The 21,246-nt window shown below is 42.7% G+C and overlaps 2 long non-coding RNA genes across 6 annotated transcripts; both read right to left on the reverse strand.

Moving 5' to 3' along the window:
• Positions 1-5,318: 5,318 nt before the first annotated feature.
• LOC123127475 (uncharacterized) lies at positions 5,319-10,503 on the reverse strand. 5 transcript variants are annotated; one of them, XR_006462514.1, is made up of 8 exons: positions 10,248-10,503; positions 10,064-10,145; positions 9,203-9,282; positions 8,505-8,623; positions 8,024-8,148; positions 6,956-7,084; positions 6,801-6,881; positions 5,319-6,100 (listed from the first exon to the last, which is right to left on the reverse strand). It is a non-coding gene; the product is annotated as an uncharacterized lncRNA (long non-coding RNA). The 5 variants fall into 5 exon arrangements; XR_006462513.1 differs by having other exon boundaries at positions 8,539-8,623; positions 10,248-10,500; XR_006462511.1 differs by lacking the exon at positions 10,248-10,503 and having other exon boundaries at positions 8,539-8,623; positions 9,203-10,216.
• A 641-nt stretch (positions 10,504-11,144) lies between these two features.
• Positions 11,145-11,858, reverse strand: LOC123127474 (uncharacterized). The gene is made up of 3 exons (XR_006462509.1): positions 11,631-11,858; positions 11,430-11,489; positions 11,145-11,282 (listed from the first exon to the last, which is right to left on the reverse strand). It is a non-coding gene; the product is annotated as an uncharacterized lncRNA (long non-coding RNA).
• Positions 11,859-21,246: the final 9,388 nt, after the last annotated feature.

Consider the following 21,246-nt stretch of genomic DNA (forward strand, 5'->3'; position numbering starts at 1 on the left):
GGGACCCCCGTTCCCAGAATGCCGACAGATTGCCCCCTCCGACAGGGTGCCGGAACGGGTCTAGATTGGCTTTTGGTGGCTACGGAGGCTTCTGGCAACGGAACTCCCGATCTATTGTGCTCCCGGATGTTTTTAGGGTATACGGATATATATAGGCGGAAGAAGTACGTCAGGGGAGCCACGAGGGGCCACGAGGGTGGAGGGAGCGCCCAGGGGGTGGGTGCGCCCCCTGCCTCGTGGCTTCCTTGAAGCTTCCTTGACGTGGACTCCAAGTCTCCTGGGTTGCTTTCCTTCCAAAAATAAGTTTCGTGAAGTTTCCGGTCAATTGGACTCCGTTTGATTTTCCTTTTCTGCGATACTCTAAAACAAGGAAAAACAGAAACTGGCACTAGGCTCTGGGTTAATAGGTTAGTCCCAACAATAATATAAAAGTGTATAATAAAGCCCATAAACATCCAAAACAGATAATATAATATCATGGAACAATCAAAAATTATAGATACGTTGGAGACGTATCAACGGTATCTCAAACGTTGTGGTTTGGCGAAGTGCGTTCGACGGAGAACATCATTGAGGGATACCATGGTAAGTCGTTTGCATGTGCCACCTGCAAGCCGAGACAACCGCCTTATTTGCATCCAGGAAGTCTATTGAACCTGGAGATAGTTTGCTAACATGCGGTCCAGACTCTTGTCGCACCCGCGTAAATTTGTGTTTATCTGACCTTTTACCTATGCGAACTGACAGGTGGGACCCACAAGGAACATGGTCAATTTAACTAGTCAACATGGTGCCACGCAGACTATTTGGCCGGTCAACAGAGTGCAACCAGATGCTGAACCATGAGCAAATGATCGTATAATCACCGCAAAACATATATAGTGACCATAATCAGCTTATTCTGAAGTTCGGTGAACGTATTACACTTTTCTCTCTATAGGCCCTCCAAAACTACATCTCTACACGTTCTCGCATGTTACATCTAACAACTATGCAATACAGCACTACTACCACACTCTAACACAATAAATCATATGTGTTTTTAGTTTTACTAGATATCATATTGTTACTTAATTATTCAGTTTGCATATATTAAAATTGCCTTTGAAATGTATGGCCAGTATCATATACCGCGCGGGAAAAATCCCACCCTTTCCTGTTTAATCGGGTTTGTATCGATGGATCGTGCGAAACAGCAAAACTATAGTACTATACAGTGCAAGTGATAGTTCACTGGGCCATCGTGTCGTGTACTCCTCCGTCGTAAGAGTGGAGTGCTCGCTTTCATAAATCTTCTAGTCCCTTTCGCCGACATGCGGGACATCAAGCTACCGGGTCCACGTGCCATACCGGAATACAGTGCAGAGCAGCCGGGGTGAAGCACCCAGTCATCGCGCCGGCGTAGTAATGAGCAATGAGGCGTCAAATCACAAAGCTGCACCTTTCCAGCAGTTAAGTTGGAGGGACGAAGTAATGAGGCTAAAAAAATAAGTTGGAGGGATGAAGCAACCATCATTTCACTCGTTGCTGAATCCGCTTCTCCCTCATCTTCTTCAAGTTAACCACGTGTTGCTTCTGCCGTTGTTCTGCCTCATGTGGGACGCGGATCGGCTTGGTAAAGCACTGACACGTGGGACTACATGTTAGCAAACCGCCAGGACAATGTCCTCTAAAAATAAGAAACCTCCCCCGCCATCCGCGCGGCAAAATCACCTCCTTTTTACTAATCTTGATTCTATAATTTTTTAGACCAATATAATTGAGATTTGTATAGATATCACACAGGAGCAAAACCAAGTGGTACGGTTAAGGGCATCCACAATGTGTAGCCAAATGTGAAAATAGCTTTTGGCATCGTGGGAACCATTGTGGACGGTGTTGCCAAAGCCAAAAGGATGGAACCGAAGCTCCCTGATTCATTGATTGAAGGAATAGAAAAATGCAACGTCTCTCCTCTTTCTCCCATACTTGGACGCATGTACAGTATATAGCACCGAGTCTAATCCCCTGTCCCTTCTATCACAAATCACAAAGCAGTGAGGCGTCAAATCACAAAGCACGGACGAAGCAACAATCATTTCACTCTTCGCTGACTCCGCTTCTCGATCGTCTTCTTCGAGAAACCATCTCACCGCACTAAGCTGGCGGTTTGCTAACATGTGGTCCCACGTGTCAGTGCTTTACCAAGCCGATCCGCGTCCCACATGAGGCAGAACAACGACAGAAGCAACACGTGGTTAACTTGAAGAAGATGAGGGAGAAGCGGATTCAGCAATGAGTGAAATGATGGTTGCTCCATCCCTCCAACTTCTTTTTTTAGCCTTATTACTTCGTCCCTCCAACTTAACTGCGGGAAAGGTGCAGCTTTGTGATTTGACGCCTCATTGCTCATTACTACGCCGGCGCCATGACTGGGTGCTTCACCCCGGCTGCTCTGCACTGTATTCCGGTATGGCATGTGGACCCGGTAGCTTGATGTCCCACATGTCGGCGAAAGGGACTAGAAGATTTATGAAAGCGAGCACTCCGCTCTTACGATGGAGGAGTACACGACACGATGGCCCAGTGAACTATCACTTGCACTGTATAGTACTATAGTTTTGTTGTTTCACACGATCCATCGATACAAACCCGATTAAATAGGAAAGGGTGGGATTTTTCCCGCGCGGTATATGATACTGGCCATACATTTCAAAGGCAATTTTAATGTATGCAAACTGAATAATTAAGTAACAATATGATATCTAGTAAAACTAAAAACACATATGATTTATTGTGTTAGAGTGTGGTAGTAGTGCTGTATTGCATAGTTGTTAGATGTAACATGCGAGAACGTGTAGAGATATAGTTTTGGAGGGCCTACAGAGAGAAAAGTGTAATACGTTCACCGAACTTCAGAATAAGCTGATTATGGTCACTATATATGTTTTGCGGTGATTATACGATCACTTGCTCACGGTTCAGCATCGGGTTGCACTCTGTTGACCGGCCAAATAGTCTGCGTGGCACCATGTTGACTAGTTAAATTGACCATGTTCCTTGTGGGTCCCACCTGTCAGTTCGCATAGGTAAAAGGTTAGATAAACACAAATTTACGCAGGCGCGACAAGAGTCCAACCCGCGCGCGGGAATCACCTGGTTGTGTATGTGTCTGTCAGGGTCTGATGTGTGCGTGTGTACGTGTAGATTGAGCACTTGAGCGTGAGAGATGTGTGTTGGTCGTGTGGTGTACTGGTGTGTGCATGCATGCGTGCGTGTGTGTGTGTGAGAGTGTTGCGTGCGCGTGTACCTACGTGTGTACGTGTGAGTGTTGCGTGCGTGCGTGGGTGCATGTGTTCGTCTGAGTGTTGCGTGCATGTAGTTCGTGTGCATGCGTGCGTGTGTATAATCACCACACCAGCTCATGTGTGTTAAAACAAACGGCTCAGCATATCAATACAAGGCCACCTTGTCCGCTGTGCCCGCGGTCATGACTTTGAACCACCGTCCAATATTTTTTTGTGTTTGTTTTCATTCTTACTAGCAAGATGCATGTGGTTGCACGTAACATCAAGATGCATTTGTATGACTAGTTTATCTTGTGAGAGAAAATGATGAACGAGGGAAGGCCTTATTTGCAAATGTGGAGAGGTGTGTGGGTACCTTTTTGCAAAATTGTCCTAGTTTATTTTCTATCCGTCAGATATAAATCGGATGGTCTATATTGCAGGATGGCAGGCACACCATCATCACCAACTCTGTTTTTATAAGAGTGTATTTTATATTTTATAAGAGTGTAGATGTAGAGTAGATACAAGCTGATAGGTGGGCCCGATGATAGTGAGATAATGTGATGCAACACAAGAGTAGCCACGTGGAGCGTTTAACTGGTCAACTAGTCGTGTCTTGAGCAAATACAGAGTTGTACGGTGAGCCCGTGACTGTATAATAACCACAAAACGTAAATGGTGACCGTAATGAGTGGATTCTGAAGTCCAATGTATGTATCGTGCTTTCGCTTCAAATACAATGATCGTCACTGTATACATCGCGAGAGAAAGATGAAACATGCGTGAATGTGCTGGGGGCTTACTTTTAGAGGACCTGGAGATAGTTTGTGTGCGTATGTGAAAGGGGCGTAGAGGGGGGTATGCGATGGAGAGAGAGATGCTCTTCGTTTCTCTTTACTAGATGACCCGTTGCGCCCATGGCGCAAAGGCCGAGCGCAAGCCAAGTATTGAAAGAGTGTGCATTGTAATATATAGATACAGAATGAAACATATGAAAATAAACGCATAAGAGCATTTTCATTTGGCATACATTTGGACTTATTCGAGCTAATATTCTTGATAGAGCAAACAAAAATATTTTTCTTTACATCAAGAATTTCAGAAAGCAGAGCTTGCATACCTGCAATGAGCAGAGCAATAGACAAAGGAACAGTATTTTAAAGTATTGTTGCTGCCAAAGCACAGCTCACGATACTGCATGCAGCAAGCAAGTAATAGTGATAGACAATTATGCAGAGGCCCTTGGATGTGCACTTGAAGGCAAAAGTATGTATTTCTTTCATCATAGCCTTTTCAAAAGCATACCACACAACAGTCTAAGCAGCAAATGACCGACAGTTAAACGCATAGCATGATCTTAGGTGATTACATAAGATTCGGAAGGATGATAAACGTAAGTCTTGGTAGGCATACCTATATTAATGCTAAGTTATATAACAAGGGGCTTTTGTAACTTGCTTATATTGAATAGACGATCAGGCGCAATCTCTTGGAAGTGCATTTGAAAGCGAAAGCATATGCTTGATCTTTCTCCATGCTAGATGGATGGCGCGAAGGGCGCATACAAGTTTTCAAGCCATGAAAGTAGGGCATGGGAGATGTTGGCGCCACGAGCCCGCGTCTACTCTTCCTCCTCGGCGACCGCACTTTCACTCCAAGGGGCGCGGCCGACTGCTAGACGTGGACACTACCGAAACAATAAGTATTGTTGTCGGCGAAAATTTGAAGTAGTTTAGTTGCATATAATTGTATGGATTTGATGATTTGCAAATGATGTATCTAGTCATGAATATATTTTTTTGTGCTGACTAATCACTATCCGCAGACGAGCAACGCGTCCACAGGCGGTTGGGGCCAGATTTTGATACTTGTGGCTGTATATATTCTTATATTTTAAGAATAGTAGTTGGAATAAATCAGACAAAACAGTACAGATCATACAAGTGCTACAAATTAGCACCCAAGATAAAATTACAATTGTGACACTGACAGAGAACCACACATTCTGGACACTTATACACACGCGTGGCGCATATAGCATAGTCACCACGTGGTTGACTGTTGGTCTTGGTTCCATCGACCAGTTCATTGGATTCGTTCCCCTCTCCCCACTGTACTCGTACTGGAGAGAAAGCACGGCTCCATCTTCACGGCAGCTCACTCTGCAGCTTGGCGGCGGAGCGGCTCTCGCTGCAGCTCGGAGGCGCTGCGGCTACATTTCCATCTCGGTGGCTCGGCAGCTTGGAGGCGCAACGGCTCGCCGGCGGACCAGCAGCTCGGAGCTGCGGAAGCGGGTATGTCGCCGCCGTTGCTCGTATGGGCTAGGCAAATCCTCGCAGTTGCTGCTGTTGCTCCCCGTCGAAGGTGGCGCCTATTTTGGCTGTGCTGGCACTCCCTGAAGCTGATGACTTTCGACTGCAAGCGAGGCTCCAGCAAGACCACGGTGGCCGCCGTTGCCCCTCAGGTAAAAACTAACCTCCTTCATTGTTTGATGAATCTATAGAGTTTTTTGCGATTCAATTCCACTATAGCACGAGGGGCACCATAATCTACTCTTTTGCCGAGATTAGTGGAACGGCAAAGTACATCTTCATTTTCTGAAAAATAGAACAAAAAACAGAACAAGATGCAGGGAGTGAGCACTCGTAGAAGTAAACTCCAAAAGGAGAAACTCATGGTCCCGTCATTTACAATAGGCCCAGTTGGAAAATGGCCTGTCAGGCCGTCGACGTTGCTGACGTGGTGCACCGGCCCACATTATCGGTGAACCGTTGTCGGAGTTGAACTTGTTGATGGACAGTGATCGAAAGCGTCCCTAAGGCCTGAACGAACTGAGCATAGTCGGAGAACAAATAAGCAGTTTAACATAAGGGCATCACATAATTAGTTACAAAATCTGAATTCAAAAACTATGCTAGATCTGCAGTTTTTTTCATGCATCATCTGAGTTAACTGTACTTTATGCGCAGCAGCAGCCTGAAGCCAAAAGAATGCAAAACTGTACAAACTAAGGTAAAAACATGTCCAGATCCTAATAACTTTGAAAGTCTGGGTCCTAATAGAACAATTCAAATAGTTAATAGTCAGAAGAGGCTAATTAAGGTACTTGTATAAGGTACTTAACTGGGCATACATAATATCTAGGATCAAAGAATTTAGATAAGATGCCAAGGGTTCGTCATTCTATAAATGGAACTCACCTGAACACTAAAGCCATGGTTGTCATTGCATAGCTCTAGATTAAATAATAAGGGCAATACCAAAAGATTTATGCATTAGTGCATGAACGAAGAGAAAATAAAATGAGTCTATAATGTCCCATGCTATATGAACACCAAATCAGGGCAACAGAAGATCACCCATACAAAAAATGGAACTATGTGAGTATAAATTTTCAGGAAAACAATAGTATGGTGAGATGCATTGTGCACTAAGGATTATAAGCTCGTGTATGTACATTTGAACAAATAGATGATTAAGAAAGGGGAACATGCAACAAAACAAACTTTCGAAAAGTAGTAGTAATTTTACCTCTGTAACAGAGGAAGTACAAAAATGTATTGGTTGGCATTTCCTCCGGTTGGCTAATTGCCTGGGATAAAAAAACAGTAGCTATAATGATGGTGTTACTTTCTTGTGCAAGCACCAAAACTTCGCCAAAAAGTAAAATATACTGGGAGCATTACCTTTATTTTCCCTATAATCCTTGCCCTAGCTTCTAGATTATATGATGGCGGTGCAAGCTAGCCAACATCTTCAGATTAGTCCATCCAAAAAGCACCCCAAAGGTAACAGTTGGATTGATTGTATCATTCCTGAAACACCATTATCAGAAATTCAGTTGGTGCTTAATAGTAAATAGAAGTGCAGGACATGCTTATCACGCTTACTTAGGACTCATAGGCCTTATCTAATCCCTCTCCAAAGCAAATCATCTATTCGATGTGAAATAGGCAAGAGGTAGGCAAAAATGCTATATACCAAAGAGTATACGTCAACCTAAACTGAAGTACTGCTCACAAGGAACAGAGTATGATAACAGGTCATTGCTCACTCTAAAAATAAAATAAGTTGTTGGAAAGGAGGGGGGGCTATTTTATTTATACAGTATAGTTTAGTGATTTAGTACAAATAAGAACATGTCCAAACCTGATAGGCACGACAATCTCAAATCTATGGGGTCAGTTTGGTTAGATCAGGATGAGCAGAAATGAAATGCACCATATACATTTTCAGTTTAATCAACAGATGTGCTATTCTCTGAATATGAACATCACACGGCCAATTTGTAATAGTACCCTACTTTTTTCTGTATGGCTCCTGTGATTTTTGAGTGCAAACCGATGAGATTAGCTTAACTACATTATCTTAGAATCCCATAGAGACTACACCAGCAGCAAGAAAGCATTATGGTTTTTCCCTAAAAAAATAAAGCATCATGGTTAAACTTATGCAGTTACCAACACCTGTTTTATTTAAACAGAAGAAACTTAAATTAACTACAGTCTCTCACAATGCCATTAATTAGAGACTACAACAGCGGCAAGAAAGCATCACAGTTTATGTTATGCAACTACCAAAATGTGAGCTCGTGCGAACAAAAGATAGTAAATTATTCAGCCTAGCATCATGGTTCAGCATACAAAATCTGAAACCTGAAAGTATCGTGGTTTATGTTTTGCAACTACCAAAATGTGAGGTCGTGCGAACAAAATTATGTTTTGCATGGAAGTATGGATTGAGAAATATGAAACCTGAGCAAGAAGGTCCATGCTTTAACATGTAAAATAAAGAAGAAGAGAACATCTCGAAAAATACAACTTGTCCTTCCGCTGCTTATCCTCTGATTTATGCATATGCATCCAGTAATATAATCAACCTGTACCAAAGTAAAATCATATGCTTGAGATAACTTGGCAGAGTATAAACAGAGAAGAATTCAAATGTACAACTTAGGTCTCTCTCATGAAAGATGGGTGCTTGCATCCAAATCTTCCTCGCGATTTATTTATGCAACCACAAAATTCTTTGAAGAAAACATGAGACTGTTATGATTTAAACTGATTTAGACTCTCATGTGCGCTTTAGCCATTTTACTAATACTATTTTAAAAGCAGGAGATATTTTTAAACGACACTAACAGTGCAAGCTTAGATAATGCACCACAATATATAGATTCCAAATCAATTAATTGGCTTCTTGGACAATTATATCAATCTAAATCAATGAACCAACCTACAGGAGAGTTTTAGGCATGCAGTGTCACTACCAAATTTGAATTTACTACGGGCACCAATGAAGAGGGGCCAGCTTGTCTGGATTAGGAGAAGACGGAACAGCCTCTGTTTTTGAGCCTGCTAAAATCAAACATGTGTTATTCTTGTAGGAACGCATTCCATCTACGAAGATTAAAAAAAGGAACATAGATAAACCAAGTTGCTTTGGTTTCTTCATTATCAGGAACTATTTAATTTGAATACAAAGGCATCATTTACCACTTTAGATGAAACTGCATTGCTAGTGGCCACACCTAAGAGTTTGTATTATTTCTTAAATATTAACTCATCCATAATAAATGACAAGGCTCTTCGTCTATGATTTAAGAATTCAATCACATATGTAAGGAAACACTTATATACGTATATACATAGGCTAGGTTTAGAAATGTTCTATGAGGTTAGGAGTAAAGGAAATTGTATACTTTCGGAGAATTATATATTTAAACTTGCTCAGCTACAACCAAAGGCACATGTGTGGATGTAAGTAACATGTATCTATACATAGGCTTTATTGAGCATGATTTAGCCTTTGCTACAGCCTGCTATGGCGAAAAGGCCTAAATCTGAATATATATGCCACTAAAGTACCCATGTTTCTCTACAAAAAGGGTCAACTGTAATCCTAAATTGTGGTACTGAATTTTAGGCACTCACCGGATAAACAATGGTCATAATACAAGTTTATGGCTGACACGTCACAACCAGCAAGCTTCAGTTTAGCTCCCACCTGTACACTATTTAGGAATCCATACAAGCAAGTCATGTACAGAGCAACAACACGGACAAGTGTGTACTGTATTTCAGAGATTAAAAATTGAGATTTTCAATCTGGGACAAATTAGATATATGCTGCAGCTAGAATTCTAATTGGAGTAATTTCCGCCAGAATGTGGTTTTTATACTAAATCCAATTAGATGGATTATTTTGTGTTTATAGCTGCCATAATCAAGGCTCTGAACCTGGTACTATTTGCATGATAATGGGGGTGCTCTCACACATCTGCAATAGAGATACTATTCTTTTCATAAGCTCTTGCTTTTCTACCCATATTACTTAGTTGTGCCCCTGTTTACTGCTGACACTACAAACTTTAGTTTATGTGGGTGTATACAAGATGTATAAAACATGAACTGGCAAGAAAAATACAAGGGATTACCTGAATATATGATGCTACAGTATACATATCTTTCTAACTGAAAAATAAGCCTATCATTTTCTGCTCTAAGATTTTCCATGACAGAGGTCAGGCGTAGGCTATAGCTGGCGATCAATTTTCTTGTTTGATAGTCGTCGTTGACACATAAATGTGCAACACAAACCGAACCCATGAAACCATAGAAACATAAGTTCAGAAATAGAAGAACTAAAATGGATTTGTTCAGTTTAGTTTAAAGATGTGTCAGTTAAAGTAGACTACAACTAATCAAGTTGCTGGTCCTAACCACCGTACATAAATGAGCCCATACATATTTCACTAAATAGGAGAGGAACAAGCAATTTTCGCAATAGCTAACCTGCAACTGTACATCTAAGCATCATTTTCCTGGGCATCCTCTGTCCTTTCCTTTTTATCTTCTCTGGATTTATCTTTTACCTCTACCAATGCATATACATATGGCATTCAAACAGAGTAGGTAATCGCAAGCATATGCAAACCCAAGACACAAAGAATCAGATTTGGAACAGAGAGAAGGATACCTCTGCAATCACGGCACTGCAAATACGCAAAGAATCATATATATGCCTCTTCTCCATATAACGCCAACGTGTTCCGTATAAAATAATTAAACAACCTGAAAGCAGCAACATGTACTGACATAACAGAGAAACTCCAATCGCTAACTTTCATAAGAACACATATCCAAAGGGTGACAAAGAAAGATTCATGCCACATCACTTCCAACAGGAAGAAACCAAAAAAGGGAGTGGGAAGTAACATAACCTTGATAGTCAACGAGATAGATGACCCAGCAACTAACCGAGGAAATAAACTCTGTTAAGCAATCAGGATATGAGACAAGGAGTGGCAAACTCAGAGTCATTGAACAAATGGGATTTAGATGGTTCAGAGAAGTTTAATCTAAGAAGGGATAGAATCAACCATAACATCAAAATCAAACTGTAGGAACAAACATGGGGGAGAGAGAGGGAGAAAGAGAATTCACCTTGTTCCCCCTGACCCAATTCTTCGTCTAAATTCGTCCTCTTCTTTTCTGTCTCATATCTTCACACGTCAAACAGTCAACCAACAAGTGAAATTAGATCATCAAAAAACTAAGGGTCCGTCTAGGACACATCTAGATGTGACATAATTATGTCACATCTAACATGACATCATCCTGTTTGTAGCCTCCCGATCGCCCCTGTTCTTGTTTTGTCGTTCGATTGTTTGTCACCCAGTCGTTCGATTGTTTGTCGTTGCTCGTCCTTTTTTGTTGGACGCTTCCAGGGCTGGGCCGTCCCTCTCCCCCTCCACCACCCCACACTCTCGGCAAGTTTCCTGAGCCTAGGCCTTGTGTTTGTGGGCTTAATTTGTTTGTTTGTTGTAAAAAAAAAAAAGCTTGGGACCAGATGTAGGCCTTGGCAAAATTGCTTGAATCCAGAGTTCTTCACAAGCTCCATTCTGTAATTGCTTTTGCAAACACTGTCGACTATCTTGGAAGAACACCCTATGCTAAATCTGATATACGCACTTGCTCTTCCTTTATTCAAACATTCTTGGGTTGTTCCCATCTGATAATCAAGCAAAAAAGACAAATTAAAATTAGTAACTCAGTTCTATCAAACAAAAAAGTACTTGGCATGATAACACACTACTTATAATAAAAAACCGATGGCGTGGCAGGTAAAAGATGTTAATTGAAATAAAAAACAATTTACCTTCCTGCTTTGCTCCTTCAAAACATTCCTCCCATGTTTACTCTCATCACTCTTTTGCAGCTGCATACAAAAAAACCAAAATAACAAAAAAGAAAATTAGGCTCTTATAGAACAGATTATATTCAAACAAGACTGAACTTATGAAGGCAAAAAAGAAGCACGAAAACACAAAAAAGTTTGGTGCGGTGAAAAATGATTTACCATTTTCTGATACCATCAAGCAACATGCCATCTGATGCATCCGTTTCTGTTAAATCAATATTAGAGGCCTCAACTTCAGAAACATTGCCATGAAAAGTTTGGTCCAGGTCTTCAATGATGATATTGCTCTCTGAATTTTGATGGTTGGTATCTCTGCTTACACCCCCCCTGTAAAAAGAAACAAGAATAGATAAACAAAGAATTTTGAAGAATAGTCAAGTATGAACTGAGCATGGAAAAATTGTTGTAATCGTATTGTGACAAGCACGTACATTATTAGACATATTAGGAGGAACCAGCCAATGGAAAAAAATTGAATGTCTAGAATCAGAAATGAAAACAAGAGGAAAAAGTATATAGAATCCCCTAGAATCGGGGTTGTATGACTGCTAGGGTTCCATGTCTGAATCACAACAAAATTCATTTCTGGAAAAACAAAAGTATGTGATTGACCACTGAGAATTTCAAACTGACTAGGGGGAGAATTACAACCTCAATCAAGCAAAAAAATCAGCCTTAGATGAACACAAATTCAGTATGAATGAACAAAATATCAGTCTGTATAACCAACACACTATTAATTTCAGTCTGCATGAAGTCCGGGTCTCCCCTGCTCAAAAGTTTCACATAAGCCTAGAACGATGTTACTAATTACATCTAAATCACCCCCTGCCACATAACCACACTCTTAAATTTTCAGAAATTCTATGATACTCTGAATCTAACAAATTCAGTCTTACTGAACAAATTCTGAGTATGTAACAGATTCGGTCTCTATCAAAATTGCAGTTATATTAAAACAAACTAGAAATCCTTTTTTTCTTTAGGGGTTTCATGAAGAAGTACCTTGTAAATCTTTATTACATCAAAAAAGGAAAAAAAACTATCAAAAAATGGAATAATTGTAAATGGGGGCCCTCAACAAACACACACACACCCTTTGTGAGTCAATGGTTGCCTTGCAATTGGGGCCACGACAAAACACACACACACACACCTAGTTGCGAGTCGATGCTCGGCTTACAACTAGGGAGTCTCGAGAAACACAAACACAAACACACACACACACACACACACACACACCCTTAGTTGCGAGTCGATGGTGGACTTGCAACTGGGGGCCATGACAAAACACACACACACACCCTAGTTGCGAGTCGATGGTCGACATGCAAGTGGGGACCCTCAACAAACACACACACTCGTACTTGCGAGTCGATGGTGGACATGCAACTGGGGACCCTTGAAAAACACACATACCCTTAGTTGCGAGTCGATGGTCAGCTTGAAACTGGGGGCGACAACAAAACACACACCCCCTAGTTGCGAGTCGACGGTCAGCTTGCAACTGGGGGCCCTAAACAAACACACACCCCGCCTAGTTACGAGTCGATGGTTGATATGCAACTGGAGACCCTTGACAAAACACACACGCCTAGTTGCGAGCTAGTGGTCGGCTTGCAACTAGGGACCCTCGATAAACACACACACCCTTAGTTGCGAGTCGATGGTTAACTTGCAACTGGGGCCACGTCAAAACACACACACCCTAGTTGCAAGTCGATGGGAGTCTCGACAAACACGCACACACCCTTAGTTGCAAGTCGATAGTCGGCTTGCAACTGGGGACTCTCGAGAAACACACACACGCTTAGTTGCGAGTCGATGGTGGGCTTGCAACCGGGGGCCATGACAAAACACACACACCCTAGTTGCGAGTCAATGGTTGACATGCAACTAGGGTCCCTCGACAAACAAAAACACACACCCCCTAATCGTGATTCGATGCTCGGCTTGCAACTGTTGATTCTCGACAAACACACACACACACACACCCTTAGTTGCGAGTCGATGGTCGGCTTGCAATCAGGGGATCCCAAAAAAACACCCCCCGAGTTGCGAGTCACTGGTCGATATGCAACTAGGGACCCTCAACAAAACACACACCCCTAGTCATGAGTCGATGGTCGGCAGGTCTATAGGTTATACACCTTTCTTCATGGTTTACGGAGCAGAAGCGGTGCTGCCTAGTGAAATCCATCATGACTTGCCTTGTGTGGCGGCTTACAATGAAGCTAATAACGAACAAGCCCAACAGGATGCACTTGACTTGTTAGATGAGGAGAGAGACTTAGCAGCGGCTCGACAAGAAATTTATCAACATGACCTGCGCCGTTATCACAGCCGCCGGGTTAAGTCCAGGACTTCTCAAGAAGGTGACCTGGTGGTCCGGCTCATCCTGGATCTGCCAGATGCACACAAGCTATCCCCGCCTTGGGAAGGACCCTTTGTGGTCAGCAAGAATTTAAACAACGGGTCATATTACCTCATCGACGTTCGAGAACACAAAGACTCACGTAAGTCGGAGGAGGAGACCCGTCGGTCGTGGAACATTGCTCAACTTCGGACATACTACACCTGAGCCACTGTCTCTCATCATGTACATACTTTGACATTGTATTTATTATGATAAGTAATAAAGTAGGACCTCTGTCCTTTTCCTCTTCAAAGGTCATATATCTTTACTATTTTCATGACTATTAAGGAGCTGATCATATCTGAATTTAGCTTAACCTTTCTGGTCCGGCTTATGATCGTATTCGAATCTAGCTGTAAACCTCATGATCACTTGGGGGCTTCCTGTTCAAACATAGGTTGTATTCGAACCAAAGAGAACATAGCTGTCGTAACCCTCTTGATCGGCTCAAAGCCAAACTCACTAGGGGGCTTCTTGATTGTATCCGAATCATATCTTAACCCCTTTTGGGTCAGACTTGGATCATATTCGAATCAGGGTCGTTAAAAACCTCTCAAGGTCATTTGGGGGCTTCCTATTCAAACATAGGTCGTATTCGAACCAAAGAGAACATAGCTGTCGGTACCCTCTTGATCGACATAACGCCAAAGCCACTAGGGCTATATGATCGTATTCGAATCTTAGCTTAACCCCTTTGGTCCAGTTCACTGATCGTATTCGAATCAGAAACCCCCAACTTTCAGTTACAAAGTTAATTTATATTGTTTGAAATCTGCTATTTATCTTACTGGTCTTTGTTGTCTCAAATTTAAACGATCAGCACGGTTTTTCACCCGCTTGATTATTTGACAATAAGCCATAAGGCATGATAGTCATCAGGCATACAGAAGCATTGACTTCTCAAAAAAGGACCGGGTCATCAACCTCGTCACCCGGGTCATATAAACCGGTGGTCCAGATGCAAAGGATATAGGTATGACTGTTATTTATGAACAATTCTTTCTGTGTTTTTTCGTTAATCAAAGGTTGTTTCAAACTTGTTTATTTTCACGCCTATTTCTGTTTTTTCTACTATGATAAAACCATTGATCATATACCGGGTGTTCTGACCCGTTCGGTGCTGAACCGCCAAGCCAGTTTTTTTTTCCTTTTTTACAGGAATAGAGCTGAAATATTATAGAGAGAACCATAGATGGGACGCATATATTGACATCAGGAAGCAAAGAGTCACACACGGCATCTTATGCATGATGGCATAGGCAAAATATGCAGTTGTTTCAAGCTAAACCTATTACAAGGCATTAAGAGCCCAAAAGGTTACTGTTTTTCTCTCTTAAGACATGTCCTAAGCTAAAAGAAGGATTGTTCAGATGATTACGACTCCCCCTGGCCGGTTCATCTCCCTCCACTGGTTGAAAGCCGGAATTAGACTAGTCAAAGCCGTCCAGAGCAATAAACTCAGCCTCATCATCAATTAAGCCGGTCGGGTCAATCTCTAGGGCAAATGTATGTTGGCGAACAGGCGGGATAAGATCCGTCACTTTATAAGAGGGAGTCGCCATCTTCTTATTCTCCAAATCAAAACCCGACTGATATTTATCAACGTTGGTCTCATCTCCAAGAACGGTGGCTTGAGGTTGAACTCCCCTCACGCAGGCAATGAAGTCATCCTGCTCAAAAAGAGACATGTCTTCCTTCACGGTAGGGTACCCCCTAGCTACATCCACCGGGTCTAGATCTAGCACCCAGGCTTTGGAGCGGCTCAGGGCAATCAAGGCTCCGGCTCTGGCACATGATCGTTTGACCTCTTGAAACCTGGCGGGTAAGATTGACAATTTCCTCAAGACATCGTTGAGCCGATTGGGTCCTTGGTTGGCAGGAGAGATAGCAGCAAGTGCTCGTTGAGCGCCAGTATACAACTGCTCCACTAAGGTGTAAACTGCCTTCAGTTTGGTCACATTTCTTGGCTCAGATTTTTGCTTCGCGGACCTACACATATTTTTTAAACAAAGGGTCAGCAGGCGGTTTATATTCCGGGTCAAAAGAAGGTATAAAAGATCAGTACAAATGGCTTACCAAAGATGGCGAAAACCATTTGAGACACCCGGTTCTTTAAGCCGGTAAGCTCCATGGTAACCTCCTTAAGAGACGCTTCAGCTTTTTCAGCGCGTTGTATCAGCATCGTCTTTTCTTCGGCCCAGGATTTCTTTTTGGCAATCAAGCTGGTTTTCAATTTCTCCGTTTCAGAAAGACTCAATTGAAGTTTAGAATCAGCAGACTTGATTTCTGCCTCTTGATCCGCCAGCCGGGTCTTTGCATCAGTTAATTGGGAGCCCAATTCAGATAGGGCGTTCTACAAAACATACACAGGTGTGTCAAGGCTTAAACTGAAAGTTATAAAGATTCAAGTCTCAAGTACTTTGCACCGCAATACCACTTGACACTTGGGGGCTAATGTCTACCAAAACAATCTTTTATGACTCTTATATGTTTCAAGTCCCAAGTGTTTTACAAAGTAATAACACTTGACGCTTGGGGGCTAATGTCTACCAAAGCAATTTTTTATCTCTTATATATTTCAAGTCCCAAGTGCCTTACAAAGTAACAGTACTTGGCACTTGGGGGCTAATGCATGATATTCAGAAAGTTTCTCAAGATTAAACCGGATTACAATATTTATTGGGACTGGCAAAAGACAACTATGAAGTTAAGTACCGGTTCATTTATGATAAATTGAGCCGGCCCTTGGGGACTACAGGTGAAGTTTACACTATTTTATTGGACTTTTGAAAAACTTAGAGAGAAAGTATCAATCTATATCATAAACTCTCCAGATCATTCAGGTTCATCATCTCAAGACTTGGGGGCTGGCAGAGTATAAGTAAAGCAGAGAACATACCTCATATTTCAGCTGCAGTTGCTTGACCATCTCAATTTCTGACTCACGGCTGGAGTAAACATGGCTAAGATAGCCGGACAATATGTCACTAGCATTCAGATGAGTGTAGTGAGAGATATCGAAACACACTTTCTGTCTCTTCAAGGCTTCTTGTTTAGCAGTGTGCCGAGCTAACACAGTGGGAGTCCCTAGTTCAACAAAACGGCTACCAGTGATTAGAACGTCATGATCAGAAGATGATGGCGGGTTAGCTGAACTGGATGGTCTGGCAGTAGAGGGGTTAACAACGGTATCATCAGCTGACGGCTCAGGAGGGTCTAATTGAGTATCAACAGCTGGGTTTTCTGGTGCTTCAGTTCAAGGGGGAGAAGTTGGCATGGCCGGTTCAGGTGCAAGAACTGACGGGTCTTCCATCGGTTTAACCACGTTGGCCTTCTTGGACTTGGCTTGACCACTAATAAAGATTTTATGAGACAGTTAGTGCAATGATGCAGTTTTTAAAGACATGGAGGAAAGATGATTTTTTTTCCTTACCCAGGGGCAATCTTGAAGGCCGGAAATTGCGTCTGAGATGAGTCGCCAGAAGAGCGAGAAACCTCCTGCAAAGGTAAAATAAAGTTAGTAATGCAAGAGAATAGACTCATTAATAAAAGCAGAAGATGAAGATAAAAGAGACCTCATTTTGGCGTTTTCGAGGAGTTTGTTGTACAATGGAAGGCGGTTCATCGTCGTTCTGGGCCTGACGGTGGCTCTCATCTTGCTACTTTTTCAAAAGAAAATGAGGGTCCAAATAAGCTAAAGGGTGTGAAAACCTTACTTTTCGGGTTACTAGTCGAAGTTTCTGTCTTGGCAAATGGGCCGAGTCGGAGGAAATAGTTACCTCTTCTTCTACGGCCTGACTGGCCCCCGTGTCGTCCTGGCAATAGTCAGTGTCAATAAGGTTATTAAAAAACTGGTCAAGGGAGTCAAGGGCTACCTCCGACTCAGAATCATCATCAAGCTTTAACAGGTCCTCAGCGGTGCTCTTTTTCTTCTTGGACCTCCGGGTCGTCTTCTTGGCGGCTATGGCGGCGGATCTAGCCTTCTTGGCAGCTTCATGGTCATACTTGGCTTTCCAGAAGTCAGATTTGGCCTGTAAACAAGTAAACAAGATAAAAGGTCATGCGGGTATTTAAAACTGTTGAGGAAGATACAAAGAGAAAGGGGTCAAGGGTTTTTACCTCCAGCGCCGGGTTAAGTTTGCAGAAGGGGTTTAACTTGACTTTACTGCAGTCTTCATATTTGCCGTTCACCAGAAGGGTTGACATTGAAACAATATCTTCTTCAGTTAGTTGAACAGAGCTGTGACGAAGAGAGTCATCTGGGCCTCCGCCATAGTCATACATCAATTTGGATCGGCGCCTTAGGGGGATGACCCGCCACGAGACCCAGCAACGGGTCAGGTCAACTCCGGTTAAGCCATTCCCCAATAAGGCATTAATCCTCTTAATAGATGGGATAAGCTTCTTGCGTTCGGCGGCAATAAGCTTATCAGGGAGCACAAACTTGGAGTCCAGACGCTCCGCGCGGTAACCCGGCAGTGGTTTTTCATTGGCTGGAGATGTGTCTTGGCAATAGAACCAGGCCTGGTTCCAATCCTTGGGATGACTCGGTAAGACTATTAGGGGAAAGACGACGCCCTGTCAACGCTAAATTGAGATTCCACCGAGTTCCAAGCTAGGGCCATTGGTACACTCATTTTGGCGGTTCAGATAAAAGTACTCGCTGAAGAGTTCCACAGTCGGCTCTTCTTGAAGATACACCTCACAGAGAACTTGGAAGTTGCAGATATTGGATATGGAATTGGGACCAAGATCTTGAGGGTGGAGTTTGAAAAAATGAAGAACGTCTCTGAAGAACTTTGAGCCGGTGGTGAAAAACCTCGATTCCTGTGGTCAAAGAAGACAATAACTTCACTGTCTTTTGGGTTAGGCCGTTCCTTGTCCGGGTCAGGTGCACGGTAAGACATAACATTCTTCCCTGGAAAAAATCCTATGGTGAAGAATTCCTTCAGTTATCCTTCAGTCACTGTAGAGGGGACCCAGTTGTAGATAGTCGGTGCTTTTGACGGCATGATGATCAAAAGACGAACTGAAAAGAAAGTAACATGATGGTTCAATTCAATGGTGATGGTGAAGTTAAATGATGAGGGTGCAAATGAGTAATGGCGGCTTAAGTAAGGGCTAATGTCATATAAGGGAAAAGTAAGCCGGCATCATAAGCCGCCATGACTAAAGACATTTGATGGAAACCAGAAACAGAATTGGCTAAGTGTTGAGGCAAACAAGTTTCCTAATTTCTTGATATTATTCTGGATCAAATGGTCGTTCAAAATGGAAAATATTCTAGACCTAAAAATCTAGCACAGATGAGTTCATGAGTTCTAATGAGGCCTTTGAACCAGAGAAAGTGATCTGTTGTCATAAAGAATGGGCACAAAACAACTACCGCACATATATATGTTCTTTTTGGATCAAGAAGAAGCCGCAGTGGAAGAACTACAAAGAAACCGTGATGAACTATGAAGAACAGGTAGAAACCAAGAAACCCTAATGCGGATCTGAGGAGCAGGAAGGTGAACACTTACAACCACGGATCTTCTGCGGAGGTCGCCGCCATTCTCTGGACCGATTCAGGTTGATGCAGCGGCCAAGGTCAACGAAGACGAGGCACTCTGCGATGACGGCGGAGCTCGAGCAGCGGTAGGGTTGCGAGAGGAAGAAGACGAAGAGAGAGAAGAATGAGAAAGACCAGGGCATGCCTATTTATAAGGGGATAAGAAACAGGCGGGCGAAAAAATCGAGGTAGACCCGAATAATGATTATCCAGCTAAACGGACGCCTCGATTCTCGGAAGACATTAAAAGATAAGGATCCGTTGAGGATGGCGTCAGAGCAGTTTTTCGTGTTTTCATAAGATGACATCATGGCGAGTTACAAAATTTCTACAAAGAGAGGAAGATGGATTTCATTTAAGTATTGAAGATTGACAAAGAACAAAGTTCAAAGTCAACCTGGGGCCTAATGTTGGGAATATAGCTACCAAGAAAGACCCGCCCAGGAGGGGCCGGGTCAACCCCAACGACGAGTTACAAAAGGAGCCCAATAATATTCAAGGTGATAGTTTATTTAGACTTGTAGAAGGCCTAAGCCCAGAGGCGGCTTAAGGCCCAATATTGTAAACCGCCGTATGTAAAGAAAGGCATATAAAGAAGTCACTGAGCTGGACATGTTTTATGAACCGGCCGGGACTCTGTAGGCCGCCAGGCCTCAACCTGTGTATATAAGGGGATGACCCGATGGCGGCTTAGGGCAGGAAACAATAGCTCGAAGCCAGGCAAAGCGTATTCGCCCCCTGGTCATCGAAATCCTAGCAATTCCAACACAACTAGACGTAGGCTTTTACCTTCATCATAAGGGGCCGAACTAGTATAAAACCTCTCGTGTCCTTTGTCCCGATTAACCCCTTTAAGCTTCCTAGTTGCGATGACCCTATGACTAAGTCCTTTTGCTAGGACATCTGTCGTGACAATTCCACGACAATTTCACTGTTCAATCGTCGCCGGGGAAAGATGGGGACGTGGACCCGTGTCGTGAGGGCAATATTGGTGGCCCACTCCGGCGAGAGCACGGCCGCAGCCGCCATGGGCATGCTAACAAGGTGCATGAGCACGGCCGCAATCTGCATCGAGCAGCCAAGGTAGCCCAAACGACCGTTGTTGCTTCTCAGGTGGCGACAACAAAATTTGTCTCGGGGATACACTACAAAAAATACACTTCCGTGATGATACATGTTTGTCACAGTAGGTCACGTTTTCTGTCATGCATGTACATCCATGACAAATTTATGACATAATCAAGATAGTCATACCTGTGTTGTCGTAGAAGTGTTCCACGACATTACCAAAATTATCATCACGGAAGTGTCCACTTCCATGATGATAAATCGCGCATCACAAAAGTGCTTTTGTCAAGGGTGACTGATGTCTACTACACAACCTTCTTCTTGTAGACGTTGTTGGGCCTCCAAGTGCAGAGGTTTGTAGGACAGTAGCAAATTTCCCTCATGTGGATGACCTAAGGTTTATCAATCCGTAGGAGGCGTAGGATGAAGATGGTCTCTCTCAAGCAACCTTGCAACCAAATAACAAAGAGTATTTTGTGTCTCCAACACACCCAATACAATGGTAAATTGTATAGGTGCACTAGTTCGGCGAAGATATGGTGATAAAAGTGATATATGGATAGTAGATAATAGTATTTGTAATCTTAAAATATAAAAACAGCAAGGTAACTAATGATAAAAGTGAGCGTAAACGGTATTGCAATGCTAGGAAACAAGGCCTAGGGTTTATACTTTCACTAGTGTAAGTCCTCTCAACAATAATAACATAATTGGATCACATAACTATCCCTCAACAT

Source organism: Triticum aestivum, chromosome 6A, assembly GCF_018294505.1.
Source record: "Triticum aestivum cultivar Chinese Spring chromosome 6A, IWGSC CS RefSeq v2.1, whole genome shotgun sequence".
NCBI classification, from domain to species: domain Eukaryota; kingdom Viridiplantae; phylum Streptophyta; class Magnoliopsida; order Poales; family Poaceae; genus Triticum; species Triticum aestivum.